General features: G+C 42.4%; 1 protein-coding gene across 1 annotated transcript in view; it reads right to left on the minus strand.

Moving 5' to 3' along the window:
- LOC118642185 (ATP-binding cassette sub-family A member 3-like) overlaps positions 1-14,103 on the minus strand; it is a 223,145-nt gene extending 209,042 nt beyond the window's left edge. Inside the window, exon 1 of the mRNA XM_036279777.1 lies at positions 14,072-14,103. The gene's annotated coding sequence lies outside the window, so the exon portion shown is untranslated. The remainder of the gene's footprint in view (positions 1-14,071) is intronic.
- Between the last annotated feature and the right edge of the window lie 5,690 nt (positions 14,104-19,793).

A 19,793-nucleotide genomic window follows, 5' to 3' on the forward strand; every position in this document is an offset into this window, starting at 1 on the left:
TTTCATTTTTTTCTTCATGTATTATTGCTGTGGCTAAGACTTCCAGACCTATGTTAAATAAGAGTAGTGAAAAAAGGCATCCTTGTCTTGTTCCTGTTCTTAAGGAAAATGCTTGCAGTTTTTTTCCCACTGAGTATGATGTTGGCTGTAGGTTTTTCACATATGGCCTTTATTATGTCGAGATATGGTCTCCCTATTCCGACATTGCTAAGTATTTTTATCAGAAATGGGAGCTGGATTTTGTCAAATGCTTTTTCAGCATCTATTTATATGATCATATGGTTTTCTCCTTCATTTTGCTTATATGGTGTATCACATTTATTAATTTATAAATATGGTACCAGCCTTGCACACCTGGGATGAATCCCACTTAGTCATGATGAATAATTGTTTTAAAGTATTGCTGGATCCAATTTGCTATTTTCTTAAGGATTTTGGCATTTATACGCATCAGAGATACTGGCCTGCGGTTTTCTTTCTTTGTAGTGTCTTTATCTGGTTTTGGAATTACAATTATGCTGGCCTCATAAAATGAGTTTGGAAGTCTTCCTTCTTGGATTTTCTGGAATAGTTTCAGGAGAACGGGTGTTAGTTCTTCTTTGAATGTTTGGTAAAACTCCCCCAGGGAAGCCCTCTAGGCCTGGGCTTTTGCTAGCTGGGAGTTTCTTGATGATGTCTTCAATTTCCTTAGTTGTTGTTCGTCTGTTCAAGTTTTCTCTCTCTTCCCAGTTCAGTTTAGGGAGACTGTGTGATATTAGAAATCTGTCCATTTCACCTAGATTGTCCAATTTGTTGGTGTATAATTGTTCATAGTATTTATTAACAATCCTTTGTAGTTCTATGGTGTCAGTTGTTCTCCTCTTTCATTTCTGATTTTGTTTATTTGGGTCCTCTCTCTGTTTCTTGATGAATCTGGATAAAGGTCCATCCATCTTGTTTATCTTTTTAAAGAACCATCTCTTTGTTTCATTGATCTTCTGAATTGTTTTTTTAGTTCCTTAGTGGTTTATTGCTGCTCTGATCTTTACTATTTCTTTCCTTCTACTTGCTCTGGCTTTTACTTTTTGTCTACTTTCTAGTTCTTTTAGTTGTAGGGTTAGAAAATCAACTAGAAATTGTTCTTGTTTCTTGAGGTAGGCCTGTAGTGCTGTGACCTTCCCTCTCAGCACTGCTTTCACTGTATCCCATAGATTGTGTTGTTGTGTGTTCATTTTCAGTAGTTTCCATGAAGTTTTTAATTTCATCCTTCATCTCTTTGGTAACCCATTCATTGTTTAATAACATGCTATTTAGCCCTCATGTGTTTGAATGTTTTTGTTGTAATTAATTTCTAGTTTCTTGCCATTGTGATCTGAGAAGATGCTTGATATGATTTTGAACTTCTTGAACTTGTAGAGATTTAGTTTGTGTCCTAACATGTGATCTGTCTTTGAGAATGTTCTAGGTACACATGAGAATGAATTCTGCAGGTTTGGGGTGTAATTCTCTGTAGATATGTATTAAGTCCATTTGATCTGGTACATCATTTAGAGTCTCTGTTTCCTTGTTAATTTTTGTCTAGAGAATTTATCCAGTGATGTCAGTGCGGTGAAGTCCCCTGCTATGTTTGTATTGCTATTGATTTCTCCTGTGAGGTCCTCCAAAAGTTTTTTAATGTATTTTGGTGCTCCTTTAAGGGGTGCATATATGTTTACCAAGGTTATAGCCTTCTGTTGAATAGATCCTTTCAATATTATGTAGTGGCCTTCTTTGTCTCTACTTACGGTCTTCATTTTGAAGTCTATTTTTATCAGATATGAGTATTGCTACCCCAGTTTTGTTTTGTTTTTTTTCCCATCCCTTCACTTTCAACCTATGTGAATCTCTTGTTGTAAGGCGGCTCTCTTGTAAACAACATAAATATGAGTCATGCTTTCTTATCCATTCAGCTATTCTGTGTCTTTTGATTGGAGTGTTTAATCCATTTACTTTAAGGTGATTATTGATATTTACTTATTTAATTCCAATTTTTTTTATTATGGTTCCACTTCTCTTCCTATTTCTTCTGCTTATTACAGTAGTCCTTTTAACATTTCTTGCAGGGCTGGTTTGGTGCTGATACATTTCCTTAGCCTTTTTTTCTCCTGGGAAGCTCTTTATTTGACCTTCAATTTTGAATAATGGCCTAGCCAAATAGAGTAGTCTTGAATTCAGATCTTTGTTTCTCATTACTTTGATTACTTCATGCCATTACCTTCTGGCCTGTCGTGTTTCTGTTGAGAAGTCAGCTGAGAGCCTTATGGGGTTTCCTTTGTAGGTAACCTGTTGCTTATCTCTTGCTGCCTTTAGGATTCTCTCTTTGTCTTTAATTTTTGGCATTTTAATTATCATGTGTCTTGGTATGGGTCTCGTTGGGTTCTTCTTACATGGAGTTTTCTGTGCTTCTTGAAATTTTATGCCTTTTTCCTTCACCAAGTTAGGGAAGTTTTCTGTCACTATTTCTTAAAATATGTTCTCTAACCCTTGCTCATTTTTTTTCTTCTTCTGGCACTTCTATGATGTGGATGTTGTTACATTTCATGTTGTCCCACAGTTCTCTTAAGTTGTCTTCCCATTTTTGAATTGTTTTTTCTTTTTAGTTCTCTGATTGGGTGATATTTTCTTCCGTCTTCTTATTCACTGATCCGGTCCTCAACTTCCTCTATTCTGCTGGCTGTTCCTTCCAATGTGTTTATTTCTGATGTCATTCTGTATTTCCAATAAGATGTTTCTATATTTTTACTCATGCTGTTGAGGTTCCTCATAATTGTTACTCTGAACTCTACCTCTGATATTTTGCTTAATTCCATTTCATTTATCTCTTCTCCTGTCGAATTCTCTTGTTCTTTCATTTGGAATTTGTTTCTTTGTTTCACCATTTTGGCTGTCTCGGTGGGTTTTGGAGCTGCCAAATTTTTCCTGTGGGTGTTGGTGTTCCACTTATTATGGCTCACTCTACTGTGTTTGGATGAGTGAGGAAGGACCCACATTAAATACCACTGTCAAGTCTTACTTTCCAGGGTCAATTTTCAGGCCAACAAAAGGTTCAGTTATCTTCTAGCTTTTGGCTGGCTGGAGGCTATTAGTCTTAGTTACTTGATGAGCCTCAATTTGTAGCCCTCAGCTGAATGAAAAAAGCCCTCAGATGTAAGAGGATTTCCAGGAAGTGGGGCACTTGCTTGCTGCCAAACTCTATGTGTTAATGAGCCTCAATTTGCATTTCTCTGACCTGGCCATGTGGTGTTGAATTCCTGAGGAAGTGGCAGTTTTTTCTCCCTGGGCCTTTGGGAAGGGGCTCTTTGAGTAATATGACTACGGTTCTATGAGGGAGTAATTCAGCACAAAGTTCTGTGTCCTCCCCTCTCACTCTCTCCTGAGCCAGGAGCCCCAGACTCTCTCCACACAGTTCCAGTCCCGTCCACCCTCCCTCTGCCAGAGCCCAAGGTGGGTGGCTGTCACTGATTTGGTGTTTTTTAAAATCCCCCTTTCTCAGCGGGAACCATTCACAGCTAATACAGCGCTCAGCTGCTGTCTGTGGGCTCCCAGCCTGTCCTCTCACACCTCCACATTTCCTACCAGGCTTCATTTGGTGTCCTCTTTCTGTCCCTGGTTATATGAGTTCTCTCCAGATGCTTTTCAGTTGTTTTTTTCCTGATGATTTGTCCTTATTTTAGTTGTAATTCCAGTTTGGTCCTGGGTGATGGTCTGTGTAGCTTCCATTCACTGTCACCATTTTTTCTCCTCATCCAAGTGGTTTTCAAGTGGGAAAGATTCTTCCCCCCAGGAACATTTAACAATGTCAAAGTGGAAACAGATGGGATGATTACCTAAATCAAATATCCATCAACAGATAAATGGATAAAGAAAATGTATAATTCCAATGAAATCCTATTCATGTTTCAAAGAAGAGGACAAATACTGTACTTTCATGAGAGGGTGATAAATTGTGAAAGGGGAAAGAAAAGTTTCAAAACAGTATATGTGATCTAAATACAATACTTTTTTTGTAAAAATATAAATGAGTGTGTTAGCATATGTATAGAGAAAAATGGCAGTATATACACCAGTTTTGTACAGCTCTCAGGAGGTGTGATATGGGAGACTTACAATATTCTACAATATATATGTCCATAAGGTCTGAATTCTATCTAATGCATTTGTATCATTTTCTAATTGTTTCTTGAGATGGGGATAGGGCGTGAACAAAGAACCACCTGATGCATAAAACCAATAACTTTTTTCTGTAGTTCTTATACTGGGTAATATGTTGAAATATTAGCCATAAGTTTTCTTGTGTACCATACCTCATTCAATCTTTTTTTTTTTTTTTTTTGGTCCCAGGGAAGAGAGAGTAACACCTTTTATCTTTCAGCTAGCTTATCTTTTCTAGGATAAAACAACAAATCTGAAACAATGCACAAGGAGGAAAACAAACCTCGGTCTCCTCTCACCCCACCTTCTTCACTTTGCCCCAGGTAAATCTGCGAAAATCTTACGGCAGAAGAAGTCTGAGTTCAAAAGATCCTGGCCAAAGCACCCTCAGCATCTTGGCTCTTGTTTATTTATTTATTTATTTTTAAACAGATTCCCATTTTTTTTATCCTCACCCAAGGACATTTTTGCATTTATCTTCAGATAGAGTGGGAGGGAGAGAGGGAAAAAGAGAGAGAGAAGCATTGATGTGAGCGAGACACACTGAGTGGCTACCACCCACACGACCCCAACCGGAGCCGGGGACAAATGGAAACCAAGGTATATGCCCTTAGCAGAAACCGAAACCAAAACCAGACTCTCTGGTCTGCAAGCCAACGATCTAACCACTGAGCCAAACCACTGAGCCAGGACATTGGCTCTTGTTTAAATAAAAAACAAACGGAGACCAGGCTTGAAAATTCCCTGAGCAGACAAAACCAGTGTAATAAAACAGAGCTTAATTTAACTTATTCTGTAAGATGACGTTTACCTGGGGCATTTTTTGCTTATACCTCTGGAAATCAGAAGCAAAACTTAGATCTGTTTTCCAAAATTGATAGGCAGTAACTACTAATCAATTACCTATCATTAAGAAAATTCTGATATTATAACCAATCACTATGAAAAGTAAACAGTCACTGCCTCTTCATTATAGAAGCTGCTTTATACAATACACCTAACCATTTCACATTATGGTTTGAGTGTTACCTATTTGCAAAGTCTTTTTGGTATGTGCACAATAAACTTTTACTATTTACAACTTCGGAGATTCATTGGTTTTACTTCTGCTTTTTCTGAACTTTTGATTCCCTAAATACTAAGTGCACTCCCACTCCCATTCCCCAAAACTTGGATGCAACCCCAGAGTAGAGGGGAGGAGGCAGAAGGGACATAAACTTAAAGGATCTACAACTCTTAGGGCAACCCACTAAAGTGTGGACTCATTAGAACAATTAAATAGAGTTATTGAAAATTAAGCAATTATACTGCCTACAGTCCTTAATTACTAATTGAGATTTATAGTCACTATGATGGGGAACACAAAAAGTTAAAAATTTTTTAGCTTTAGTTATACAGTTAATAGGCTTAGTAATTTAGGCATGTATAAAGCTATTGTTCTGGTAGCTGACCTGACAGACCGACCCTGACGCCAGGAGACCTGCAAGCAATTTGACCTTTGTGCCCCAAGAGGTCTGAAAGTGACCAAGATGGTCATCTGAGCCATTGTGCTCCAGGGAGAAAACGTCCGATGCCCAGGACACAGATAAAGAATCACCAGTCAGCATATGAAGGGAAACTTGGATAATCACCACACTGCAGCTTTTATCTGATTAATCTTTTCCCTGAATTCCAAACCCGTTTTCCTACTTTTTCCTGAATTCCAAACTTTACCTACACGTTCTTCTCCTTATAAAAAGGTCAACTGGAGATGAGATGTAAGATGGTCTTTAGGGTACATAACCCACCATCTTCTCAGATCGCTGGCCATCTGAATATAGGACCCATAAAGATTCAATCCTTATTTGTTCTGGTAATGACAGGCAGCATTAACTCTGACTTTTCTGGTTTCAACTAGATTAACTGAATGAAGCATAGTGTCTTTCTTAATATTATTAAAATATAGGTATCTTTTAAATCAGCCTACCTTGCATGAAATGAAGTGACTAAGATGGCCTTAATGTTCCTCTGAGTTAGCTAAACTTCAGACAGGCACTTCCTGGCTCTAGGTCCTGACCTCCCTCTTCTTAAAGCATTTTCGTTAGAAAGCTTGCAGAATTTATAAATTCTGTTTTGGTCTCTTTAAAATATATGTAACTTGTCTTTTAACCCTCACCCAAGGACACGCTTTCATTGATTTTAGAGGAAGGGAGAGGAACATCGAGTTGCCTCCCTGTCTCCTGTAGTATGCACCCTCACTGGGGAAACAAACCCAAAACCCAGGTTGTGCTTTGAGGGGACATCAAACCCACGACCTCTTGATCAGTGGGGCTAATGTAACTCTTTTTAAAAGCCCTCTTCCCTGCCCTCACCAGTGTGGCTCAATTGGTTGACTATCCTTCCATGTACTGCAAGGTCACCTGCTCGCTTCCCAGTCAGGGCACATGCCCAGGTTGTGGGTTTGGTCCCTGGTCGAAATGCATGGGCCACTGATCTATGTTTCTCTCTATATAAAATTAATTTATAAAAAACAATTTTTTAAAGCCATCTTTCCTGTTATACAACCCAAAAATGTCTTTTACAGGATCTGGGAGTAATCCTTTGAAATACAATCATCAAGGAAAATAGCTTCCCCACTCCAAGTTTCTGTGGGAGGGTAGAAGCCGGCTTCAATCAGCACCAATCAGCAAGCAGTGATGGCCTAATCTCAGAGAAAACATATGCAAACTCAGGAAATAATGCAGTGTGTTCTATTGAAAACCTCCTCCCAAGGGCCTTCAACACTTTCCCACTGTTTCACCCAACCCTGGCCTTTTATTGAACATTTGCTATGTTCTGGCAATTTAAATATTGGTATCACCCTCTTGAGACAGGTACAAGTAGTTGTTATAGCTCACTATCCTTGGAATTCAATTAAGAAAAACAACTTGTCCTTGAGCTACCCTAATCAACAGCCTCAGGGACAGCAAGATGAACAATGGGGAATGTTATAGATGGCTTTAGCCCCATAAAAATTAACCAGAGTTTGACCTTCACTGGTAATTTGAAAAGCAATATCCTTCAGAAAAAGGGAGGACAGAAACGGCCCCAAGGCCAGCGTGTCCTGTATGCTCTGTAAATAAACTGATAGGGAGAAACTGAAGCTCCCTTTACTCCATAAAACTGTAACTGTTAAAAATATATGTATTGAACCGAAAAATGGCGGCGGAGTGAACGGACCTACACAGACCGTCTCCCAGAACCAAACTGGAATTACAACTATGACACAGACAAATCGACAGGAAAAACCAACAGAAAGGCGGCTTGTGAGGACCATACAACGAGGGACACTGACTCCATCCCGGTAGGCTTGCGAAGGCGCTAGACGGGGCTGGGAGCCCACGGTCGGCAGCTCCGCAGCAGCCTTAGATGGGAGCAGCGCCCTCAGGTTACACTCCCAGGCGGCTCCACAGCACAGAGCCAGGACAGAGGCTGAAACAGCCACAGCCACTCACCTTGGGCTCCGGGAGAGGAGGGCAGGCTGGACTGGAACTGTGTGGGGACACTCGGGATTTGGAGGGCGCTCAGAGCTTTGGCTGAGTGCAGCCACTCAGGAAGGTGGCCACATTGCTCCTTCCCAAGGCTCTGAGGAGAGGCAGCAGCCCCTCCCTCGGAGATCCAACCCCACCCTGGGGGCCACTGAAGTGCTAATTGAGGCTCACTAACAACCAGCATGTGCCCCACCCTCGTGAAAGCCCCTTGGCTGAGCACCAGAGGGAGTTTTTCAATCAACTGACAACCCAAAACTCCTCAAGTAACCTCGACTGCTAGCCTCCAGGCAAAAAGCTAGAGGATAACAGTACCTTTCCTGGGCTGGTAACTTTAACCAGGAAAGTAGTGGTGTTGACAGTGGTGTTCAACGTGGGTCCTCCCTCACTCATCTAAACACAGGAGAGGGAGCCACAAACAGCAGAACACCAACACCCACAGGGAGAACGTGACAGGCTCCAAAGCCCACAGTGATAGCCAAAATGGTGAAACATAGAAACAGAAGCCAAATGAAAGAGCAAGAGACCTCCACCGAAGATGAGATCAATGTGGAGCAATTAGGCATGTTAACAGAGCTAGAATTCAGAGCCATGATCTTGAGGAAGCTGAACAGCATAAGTAAGGACATAGAGACACTGAAAATAAGCCAATTGGAAATTAAAAACCAACAAGAAGAGATAAAAAATGACATATCAGAAATGAAAAACACATTGGAAGGTTTAAAAAGCAGAGTAGGGGAAGCTGAGGACCGGATCAGTGAATTAGAAGACAGGGTGGAAAAAATCAACCAATCAGAAAAACAAAAGGAAAAAACTATTAAAAAACAGGAAGACAGCTTAAGAGAACTATGGGACAACTGGAAACGTAATAATATTCGCATCATAGGAGTCCCCGAAGAAGAAGAAAATGAGCAAGGGATAGAGAATATATTCAAAAAAATAGTGAGAGAAAACTTCCCTAATTTGGTGAAGGAAGAAGGCATTCAAGTTCAAGAAGCACAGAGAGTCCCAAGTAAGAAGAACCCAAACAGGCCCACACCAAGACACATAGTAATTAAAATGCCACAAATTAAAGACAAAGAGAGAATCATAAAAGCAGCAAGAGATAAGCAACAGGTTACCTACAAAGGGAACCCCATAAGGCTCTCAGCTGACTTCTCACAAGAAACATTACAGGCCAGAAGAGAATGGCATGAAGTAATCAAAGTCATGAAAAACAAGAATCTGAATCCAAGACTACTCTACCCAGCAAGGCTATCATTCAAAATAGAAGATCAAATAAAGAGCTTCTCAGACAAAAAAAGGCTAAGGGAATACATTAGCACCAAACCAGCACTGCAAGAAATGTTAAAAGGACTGCTGTAATTAGCAGTGGAAATGGGAAGAAAAATAGAACTACACTAAACAAAAATGGCAATAAATAAGTACATATCAATAATCACCTTAAACGTAAATGGATTGAATGCTCCCATAAAGAGACACAGAGTAGCTGATTGGATAAGAAAGCATGACTCATCTATATGTTGTTTACAAGAGACCCACCTCTCAACAAAAGATTCACATAGGTTGAAAGTGAAGGGATGGAAAAAAATTTTCCAAGCAAATGGAAAGCAAAAAAAAAGCTGGGGTAGCAATTCTCATATCTGATAAAACAGATTTCAAAATGAAGACCATAACTAGAGACAAAGACGGCAACTACATAATATTGAAAGGATCTATCCAACAATATCTATATCTATATCTTGATATCTATATCAAGATATAACCTTGATAAACATATATGCACCCAATATAGGAGCACCAAAATATATTAAAAATCTTCTGGAGGACTTCCAAGGAGAAATCGACAACAATACAATCATATCAGGGGACTTCACCACCCCGTTGACAGCACTGGATAGATCCTCTAGGCAAAAAATTAGCAAGGAAACAGAGACTCTAAATGAAGCACTGGACCAAATGGATTTAATAGATATCTACAGAGAATTACACCCCAAAACTACAGAATACACATTCTTCTCAAGTGCACATGGGACATTCTCAAAGATACACCACATGATAGGACACAAAGTAAATCTCTACAAGTTCAAGAAGATTGAAATCATATCAAGCATCTTCTCAGATCACAATGGCATGAAACTAGAAATCAATTGCAACAAGAACATGCAAAGACATTTCAACACATGGAGGCTAAATAGCATGTTATTAAACAATGAATGGGTGACCGAGGAGATCAAGGAAGAAATTAAAAACTTCCTGGAAACCAATGAAAATGAACACACAACAACACAAAATCTATGGGATGCAGCGAAAGCAATTCTGAGAGGGAAGTTCATAGCACTACAGGCCTACCTCAAAAAACAAGAAAAATTTCTAATTGACTGTCTAACCTCACAACTTAAAGAATTAGAAAGCAAACAAAAAGAAAACCCCAGAGCAAGTAGAAGGAAGGAAATAGTAAAGATCAGAGCACAAATAAATGACATAGAGACCAAAAAAACAATTCAAAGGATATATGAAACAAATAGCTGGTTTTTCGAAAAGATAAACAAGATTGATGGACCCTTAGCTAGATTCACCAAGAAACAAAGAGAGAGAACCCAAATACACAAAATCATAAATGAAAGAGGAGAAGTAACAACCAAGACCACGGAAATACAAAAGATCGTTAACAACTACTACGAACAACTATATGGCAACAAATTCGACAATCTAAGCGAAATGGACAAATTTCTAGAAACACACAGTCTCCCAAAACTACTCCCGGAAGAGATAGAAAACTTGAACAGACCAATAACAACTAGGGAAATTGAAGAGGTAATCAAGACTCTCCCAGCAAACAAAAGCCCAGGCCCAGATGGTTTCACGGGGGAGTTTTACCGAACATTCAAAAAAGAACTAACACCCATTCTCCTCAAACTATTTCAAAAAATTCAAGAAGAAGGAAGACTTCCAAACACGTTCTATGAGGCCAGCATAATTCTAATTCCAAAACCCGAAAAAGACACTACAAAGAAAGAAAACTACAGGCCAATATCCCTGATGAACATAGACGCCAAAATCCTGAACAAAATATTAGCAAATCGGATCCAGAAATACATCAAAAAAAGTATTCACCATGACCAAGTGGGATTCATTCCAGGGATGCAAGGCTGGTACAATATTCACAAATCAATAAACGTGATACACCACATAAACAAAATGAAGAACAAAAACCACATGATCATATCAATAGATGCTGAAAAAGCATTCGACAAAATCCAGCATCCATTTCTGATAAAAACGCTCAGCAATGTAGGAATAGAGGGATCATATCTCGACATAATAAAGGCCATATATGAAAGACCTACAGCCAACATCATACTCAATGGACAGAAACTAAAAACATTTCCATTAAGAACAGGAACAAGACAGGGATGTCCACTTTCGCCACTCTTATTTAACATTGTACTGGAAGTCTTAGCCACAGCAATCAGACATGAAGAAAAAATAAAAGGGATCCAAATTGGAAAGGAGGAAGTGAAACTGTCATTATTTGCAGATGACATGATATTGTAAATAGAAAACCCTAAAGACTCCATCAAAAATCTGTTAGACTTAATAAATGAATTTGGCAAAGCAGCAGGATACAAAATTAACGTCAAGAAATCGACGGCATTCTTGTACATTAATGATGAACTCACAGAAAGAGAAACTGAAAAAACAATCCCATTTACCATCGTGTCAAAAAAATTACGATACCTAGGAATAAACTTAACCAAAGAAGTAAAGGACCTATTTGCAGAAAACTACAGGTCATTGAAAAAAGAAATAGAGGAAGATATAAAAAAGTGGAAGCACATACCCTGTTCATGGATTGGAAGAATTAACATAATTAAAATGTCCATACTACCCAAAGCAATCTATAGATTCAATGCAATCCCCATCAAAATACCAACGACATATTTCATAGAACTAGAACAAATACTTCAAAAGTTCATATGGAACCAAAAAAGACCCCGAATAGCCACAGCAATCTTGAAAAAGAAGAACAAAGTAGGTGGGATCACAATACCAGATATCAGGTTATACTACAAAGCGACTGTAACCAAAACAGCCTGGTACTGGCACAAGAACGGGCATATAGACCAGTGGAACAGAACTGAAAACCCAGAAATGGACCCAAGGCAATACGCTCAACTAATATTTGACAAAGGTGGCAAGAGCATACAGTGGAGTAAAGACAGCCTCTTTAATAAATGGTGTTGGGAAAATTGGACAGCTACATGCAAAAAAAATGAAACTAGACCATCAACTTACACCATACACCAAAATAAACTCAAAATGGATAAAAGACTTAAATGTGACCCGTGAATCCATAAAAATTCTAGAAGAAAATGTAGGCAACAAAATTTCGGACATCATACGGAGCAGAATTTTCACTGATACATCACCTAAGGCAACAGAAATAAAGGAGAAAATGAACACATGGGACTACATCAAACTCAAAAGCTTCTGCACAGCAAAAGAAACAATCATCAAAATGGAAAGGCAACCCACTGTATGGGAGAACATCATTGCCAATGATGTATCAGATAAGGGGTTAATTTCCAATATATATAGAGTGCTCCTACAACTCCACAAAAGGAAGACAAAGAACCCAATTAAAAAATGGGCAGAGGAGCTGAATAGACACCTCTCCAAACAGGGCATACAAATGGCCAAGAGACATATGAAGAAATGCTCAACATCACTAATCATCAGAGAGATGCAAATTAAAACAACAATGAGGTATCTCCTCACACCTGTCAGAAAGGCCGCCATCAACAAATCATCAAACAACAAGTGTTCGCGAGGGTGTGTAATACACTGCTGGTGGGAATGCAGACTGGTGCAGCCGCTATGGAAAACAATATGGTGCTACCTCAAAAAATTAAAAATTGAACTTCCATTTGACCCAGTGATCCCACTGCTGGGAATATACCCTAAGAAGCCTGAAACACCAATCAGGAAGAATATATGTACCCCCATGTTCATAGCAGCACTATTTACAATAGCTAAGATCTGGAAACAGCCCAAGTGTCCACCAGTAGACGAATGGATAAAAAAGCTGTGGTACATATACACCATGGAGTACTATGCAGCGGTAAGAAAGAAAGATCTCTTATCCTTTGAGACGACATGGAGGGACCTGGAAAGTATTATCCTAAGTGAAAGAAGCCAAGCAGAAAAAGACAAATACCACATGATCTCACTTATATACGGAATATAATGAACATAACAGTCTGAGGAATACAGTAGACCCAGACACATGGAAGTAGGGCACAGACTGACATCCCTCAGAAGAGGGGATGGGGGGTGGGGGGGTGGGAAGAGATAAACCACAGAACTTATATGCATGTATGCATGACCAATGGACATGGACAACTAAGCCGGGGACAGGGTGGAGGAGGGGTGGGGTGGGGGGTGCCAATGGGGTAAAAAGGTAAAATATCTGTAAAAAAAAAATAAATAAAAATAAATAAAAAAAATAAAAATATATGTATTGCACCTGGCTAACCGCTGATATCTGTCTCTATCACAAGCTTGCTAGCTAGTATTGTTTAACCCTGATTATAAAAGGGCTGAAAGTCTGCTGCTAGGGACTGCAGTTCTCCTCTGCGTAGGTTGGCTGCAGTCCCTGCACAGATAACAATAACAGATAACCTGCTCACCTCCAATTCACCCAACTTTGTACCGGAGTGAGGTTGACTCTCATGGGTTACAACAGTGGTATCCTTTTTCTTTTAGATGAGGAAACCGAGTCTGTGTGAAATCAAGTGATTTGCCTTAGGCCTCTGATATAAACTAAAAGTTTGTGTCCCCCAAATGTACATGCAAAATCCTAAACAACAATGTGATGGCATCAGGAGGTAGGGTCTTTGGGAGTGATTCGGTCATGAGGGTGGAGCCCCATGAAGGGGACCGGTGCCCTGATGATACAAACCCAGGGAGCTCCCTCAGCCCTCCCACCCTGGGAGCACAGCCAGCAGTCCTCTGAGCCTCCGCGGACACCTGGAGCCTCCAGCCTCCAGGCCTGTGAGAAAGAAATGTCCCTTTCCAAGTCACCTGGCCTGGGCGCTCTGCCACAGCAACCCCAGCTGACTAGGGCAGTAACAAGGCAAATAAATGGCCCACTAGTCAGCACCAGAACCCAAACTTTTGCCTCTAAGGTCCTTGCTTTCAGAGACTAGACAAGCCAAGATGCCTAGGAGCATCTTTCTGCGTGATATCCTGGCAAGCATCTGTGGGGGCCTGGGAGTGGACGGCAGGCTAGCTCTTACTGAGGGTTTCTGAGCGTGGGGCGCACTTTCTCCTCTGGGAGCCCGAGGTGACGGGGGATGGGGGGGGAAAGGTCGGGAGGTGCATACACTCACCCCACAGGTGGCCCAACCACCTCTGCATCCACCTCTGAGAAGCGCGCGCCCAACGCCCTCCCCAACCGCACGGATTGCAGAACTGTCTCAGTATCGCGGGAACACCTAGAGTCGCAAGGCCTCCCAGAACCGCGGGCATCAGGCCAGCTTCGCCTCTCCCAGGAACCGCGCCCCCTCCGCTCCGCCCCCTCCCAGCACCTGCCCATCACCCACCCCCTCCACCGCACTCCTCCCTGCACGCCCTCCGCGCCCCCGCGTGCGCCCCCTCCGTTTCGTCCCACCCCCCCAGCACCCGCCAGCTCCGTCCGGCCCCTCCCGGCACCCGCCCCCTCCCAGCACACACCCGCTGCGCTCCGTGACCCTGGCGCCCTGGAGTCAGCACCGCGACCCCGCAGACCGTGGCACCCCCACCCCATCCCCACCTCTCGCGGCTCCCCTCTCCCTCACGCATCCTGGTCCCCTCTGCAGGCCCAGTCACAGGGATCAGGCCGTTTAAGGACTTTCAGAGGCCACCCTTTGAGGTCTGTCGTGTTAGCAGAATTAACAAGGGCGCAGGTGCAAAGTAGGCAAACCCCCTCCCGCTGGCCACCCGTGAGCCCCGTCCTGGGGCCAACGCGGCATAACGCGCAACCGTCATCCCGCCCGCGCGCCGCTCCCCGCCCTCCCCCTCCCCCTCCCTCTCCTCCTCCCCCTCCCTCTCCCCCCCCTCCATCCCTGGGCGCGGCCTCTGCCCTGAGCGCTATCCTCAGGGAAGCCCCACCTGCGTTGCGCGCACTGTCCCGATCCGCCAGCCACTCCGGTGACCCACCTGCAAACCTTCCTCCTGCCCCCCCCCAAATCTGCGGATGCTCCTCTTGCCCGACCCCAGCCCAACACCACCTCCGTGCAGCCTCACGGTTGGAATCACAGGGTCTGAATTCTGACCCAGCTGTCTGGGCACCAAGTGACTGCCTCCTAGCGCCAGGAGCTGGGCTCTCCAGCCCACAGGTCAGACTTCGTCGGAAGAGGGCGCTGGAGGGACACGGGCTTCCACTGTGGCTTCAGGTGTTTTCTCTTAGATTCTTGCAGCACGCGTGGGGACAGTTCAGGGCACCCCCACACGCTCACACACACCCGTCCTCATTAAGCGTGGCTTCCCAGTGATTCACGCAGGTGTCCTTGCCTGCCACCAGCCTGCCATCCCAGAAAAGTGTTTTCTGTTTGCCAGTCCAGGTCACAGCTCCCAGGGGTCCAGCCTAGGCAGTCTGGGCCCTGAGGGTTGCTGGCTGGCAGGAGCGAAACAGGCCTGGCCTAGGCCAGTCAAAGTCCCACCATCAGATGAGCCAAAACTACACCTTCTCTTCAAATTAGTTTCTTCCTGGTGTAATCTCCCTCAGATTTAGGCTATTCTTTAGCGTTCTCTTTACTACCTTGTAGCTAACCCGTTATCGTTAAAGTGCTTTTAGTAGAGGACCTGACACATATTTTTTGTTTCTTGCTGCAAGATGAAGAGGTGAGTTGGGGGTAGGGAGGGACAGTGGAAGAGACTACCAGAGTAAAGGAAGTTCTTAAAGGGTCGTTGATGAAGCCAACTGGGAGAGTAGATGCAAGAGTAGTAAAATAGCTTCTCTCTCACTTTTGAAACATGGCTAGCCTGGGAAACAAATTTTGCAATTACTGAAATTGAAACCAGACAGCAAATGGGTCTGACCCACCTGTCACTGCTTGCGCCAATTAAGTAAAGAAAGGTTGAATGATGTATGAGCGGTTATTCCAATATGGATGGAAGTATGGGAGAGCAGTGCGTCATCCTGTAACATCTGCTCTGCGCCTCCTCACTAGCCAGCTGTTTTTCCAGGTAGCTATGTGGGGAAGAAAAGGTAGGCAAAGGGAAAGAAAATGGGTAAATTGGTCACTGGCAATTACCATCATGGGGAAGGAATGTGGGCTGGGGGACTGCAAAAGGTGGTCACCAGTGTGTTGCTTCCCTGGTTCCATTACTCCAACAACGAGGTCATTGAACTTTCCATGATGTCAGGCAGATCCACCTTGTCCTCAGATCAGGAGAATGGGCCACATTCGTCCAAGGTGAACACCTCCTAGCCAAGTCAGAATGGGTCTTTCTTTATCAGAACAAAGCAATAACTATTAACATTGCAAAGGATCATTAACTTTTTTTTTTTTTTTAAGGGAGGTAGAGAGAGAGAAACATCAGTGTTGAGAATCGATTGGTTGCCTCCCACACAGCCCTGGTCTGGTCAGGGCCAGGGAAGCCTGCAACCCAGGCACATGCTCTTGACCAGGATCAAACCCGAGACCCTTTGGTCTGAGGGTAGATGCTCCAACAGCTGAACCAAACTGGCTAGGATGGATTATTAACATTTCTTACAACTATGGCTAGTACCCCACTATGATTAGTTCTCTATTTTATTATTCTCTCTCACCCCTTTCAAAATCGCTCTGTGGAGTGTACCATAGGAGCTCCAACCTAGGGAGCACCATGCTGGTTTTTGATAGTCTGAAGAAAAACAGGGGACTAGAGGGGAGGGACATAGCCTTTGAAGACCCAATGATGATGGTGATGGCAGCTGGTCGGGTGGGTTTCCACACTAGGCCAGGACTAGGCAGGATCTTATCTAGCAGTGGGGTGGAAGAAGGTTCTGTGCTTGGAACAGCTTGCATGCAGTCTGGCTGTCAGGGTCGTGGGAAAACTCCCATGTTTGTATATATCCTTGTGTGAATCCACAGGCGGGTATGGGACTGGAACTCATAGGAAGTTATAGCTAAAAACAATAGATCAGAGAATAGCTTCTGGATATCATATTATTACGGTATTCAACTGAGACTATAAAAACCTTGAACAAACCTTCCCAAAATAGAGCAGCTTCATGGACTCTTTTCGTCTTGCAATTGAACAAGGCTCATCCTACTTTGTTTACCAGCCCATAATTTGAAGAAGTGATTAGACTTCAGCTGCTCATGGGGGACTCCCGCTGTCTAAACAAGAATCAGAAGAGCTCTCTGTCCCTCTCATTTTTCCTTCTTTACTTTTTAATCAGAGGTGGGACAGAATAGGAAGGAAAATATTCTATTTTTAAAGAATGTTTTTGCTTTATATTCTTGGGCTTTAAATGTTCTGGGTGCAAACATTATCTTACACATGTAAAATCTTGGTTTGAGTTTTAGAAATAACCTAATTTACCCTTCAAACTTTTACGTGTGTGTGTGTGTGTGTATGTAATTTTTTTTAATCCTCACCTGAGGATATTTTTACATTAATCTTCAGATAGAACTGGAGGGAGAGAAGGAGGAAGACAGAGCAAAAGAAACATCGATGTGACAGAGACACATCGATTGGTTGCCACCCAGACACAGCCGATTAGTTGGCTCAACACCAACCAGGGCTGAGGACAAACTGCAACCGAGGTACATGCCCTTGGCTGAAATTGAACCTGGGACTGTGATCCACAGGCAACACTCTTACTGCTGAGCCATACCGGCCAGTATTAATAAATATTTTATTTAGACTATTTTTGGTATAAAATTGATGCGTGTGTGTATGTGTGTATATATATATCCATGGGAAAGATTATTTATTTGTTCCAGGCTTAATGCTTCTCTTATCAATAGTTCAACTTAAAAATAAATTTCATCATAGGAAACAATGGTGGCAGAGTGAATGGAAGCTACATAGACAATCTCCCAGGACCAAACGGGAATTACAACTAAAATAAAGACAAAACATCAGAAAAAAGCAACAGAAAAACAGCGGGAAAGGAGCATATAACCAGGGACACTGGTAGGATCTGTGGAGGTGCGGGAGAGTGGCAGGCTGGGAGCTCAGGGACAGCAGCAGCCTTAGATATGAGCAGCACACTCAGAGTTAAAATCCTAAACTGGCTCCACAGTGTAGAGGGTCGACACAGAGCACTACATTCGTTAGAGCCACTCACCTTGGGCTCCAGCAGAGGGAGGGCAGACTGGGCTGGAACTCTGTGGGGACACCCGGGATTTGGAGGATGCTCAGAGTTTTTCCTGAGTCACGACCACAAAGGACAGTGGCCAACTTGCTTCTTCCCAGAGCTGTGGGGAAAAAGAGCAGCCCCTTCCTTGGAAATTCAGCCCCCTACAGGTGAGTCAAAGAAATGCAAATGGAGGATCATTAACAACCAGTATCTGTCCCACCCTCTGGAAATTCTCTTTTTCTTTTTTTTAATTTAAAAAATAATTTTAATGATTTGAAAAATAAATATGGCATTTTCTTTTAACTTATTTATTTATTTTTATTAATTAATTTTTGTTACAGATGTTTCTCCTCTTCCCCCCACTGATTCCCCCCTCCTTCTCCCTCCCTGCCCTGTCCCCAGCTTTGTTGTCCATGTCCATTGTTCATGAACACATGCATATAAGTTCTGTGGTTTATCTCTCCCCCACCCCCCCTCTTCTGGGGATTGTCAGTCTGTACCCCACTTCCACGTCTCTGTTACATTCATTATATTCCACAAATAAATGAGATCATATGATACTTGTCTTTCTCTGTTTGGCTTGTTTCACTTAGATGGTACTTTCCAGGTCCCTCCATGTAGTCTCAAAGGATAAGAGACCTTTCTTTCTTACAGCTGCGTAGTACTCCATTGTGTATATGTACCACTGCTTTTTTATCCATTCGTGTACTGATGGACACTTGTGCTGTTTCCAGATCTTAGCTATTGTAAATAGTGCTGCTACAAACACGGGGTACATATATTTTTTCTGACTGGAGCTTCAGGCCTCTTAGGGTATATTCCTAGAAGTGGGATCACTGGGTCAAATGGTAGTTCAATTTTCAATTTTTTGTGGTAACACCATATTGTTTTTCATAGTAGCTGCACCAGTCTGCATTCCCACCAGCAGTGTACTAAAGTCACCTTTTCTCCACACCCTCACCAACACTTATTGTTGGATGATTTGTTGATGGCGGCCTGGAAATTCTCTTACACAAAACACCAGAGGGCTACATTCCAAGGCCCTGAATAACTGAGACTAATAGCCTCCAGGCAAAAAGCTAGAGAATAACCGAACCTTTCCTGGACTTACAAATCTACCCAGAAAAATAAGACATGACAGAGGTGTTTAACCTGGGCCCTCTCATGCTCATCCAAAACCAGTAGAGGGAGCCACAAACAGCAGAACACCAACACCCACAAGGAAAATTTGGCAGGCTCCAAAACCCACAGAAATACCCGAAATTCTGAAACAACAACAACAACAACAAAACAGATTCCAAATGAAAGAACAAGAGACCTCAACCAAAAATAACATAAATGAAATGCAGTTAAGCATGTTATCAGAGGTAGAGTTCAGAGCCATGATCTTGAGGAAGCTCAACAGCATGAGTAAGGACATCAACACCATGAATAAAGATATAGAAAAATTGAAAATCAACCAAGTAGAAATGAAGAATGACATAGCACAAATTAAGAACACATTTGAAGGACTAACCAGCACAGTAGAGGAAGCTGAGGACCACATCAGTGAATTAAAACACAAGGCAGAAAAAAAATCAACCAATCAGAAAATCAGAAGGGAAAAACAATAGAAAACAGGAAGATAGCTTAAGATAACTGTGGGACAATTGGAAACATAAAAACATTCGCATCATAGGAGTCCCCAGAGAAGAAGAAAATGAGCAAGGGTTAGAGAATATATTAAAAGAAATAGTGACGGAACACTTTCCTAACTTGGTGAAGGAAGAAGGCATTCA

Source organism: Molossus molossus, unplaced genomic scaffold (genome assembly GCF_014108415.1).
Source record: "Molossus molossus isolate mMolMol1 unplaced genomic scaffold, mMolMol1.p scaffold_m16_p_3, whole genome shotgun sequence".
Taxonomy (NCBI): Eukaryota; Metazoa; Chordata; class Mammalia; order Chiroptera; family Molossidae; genus Molossus; species Molossus molossus.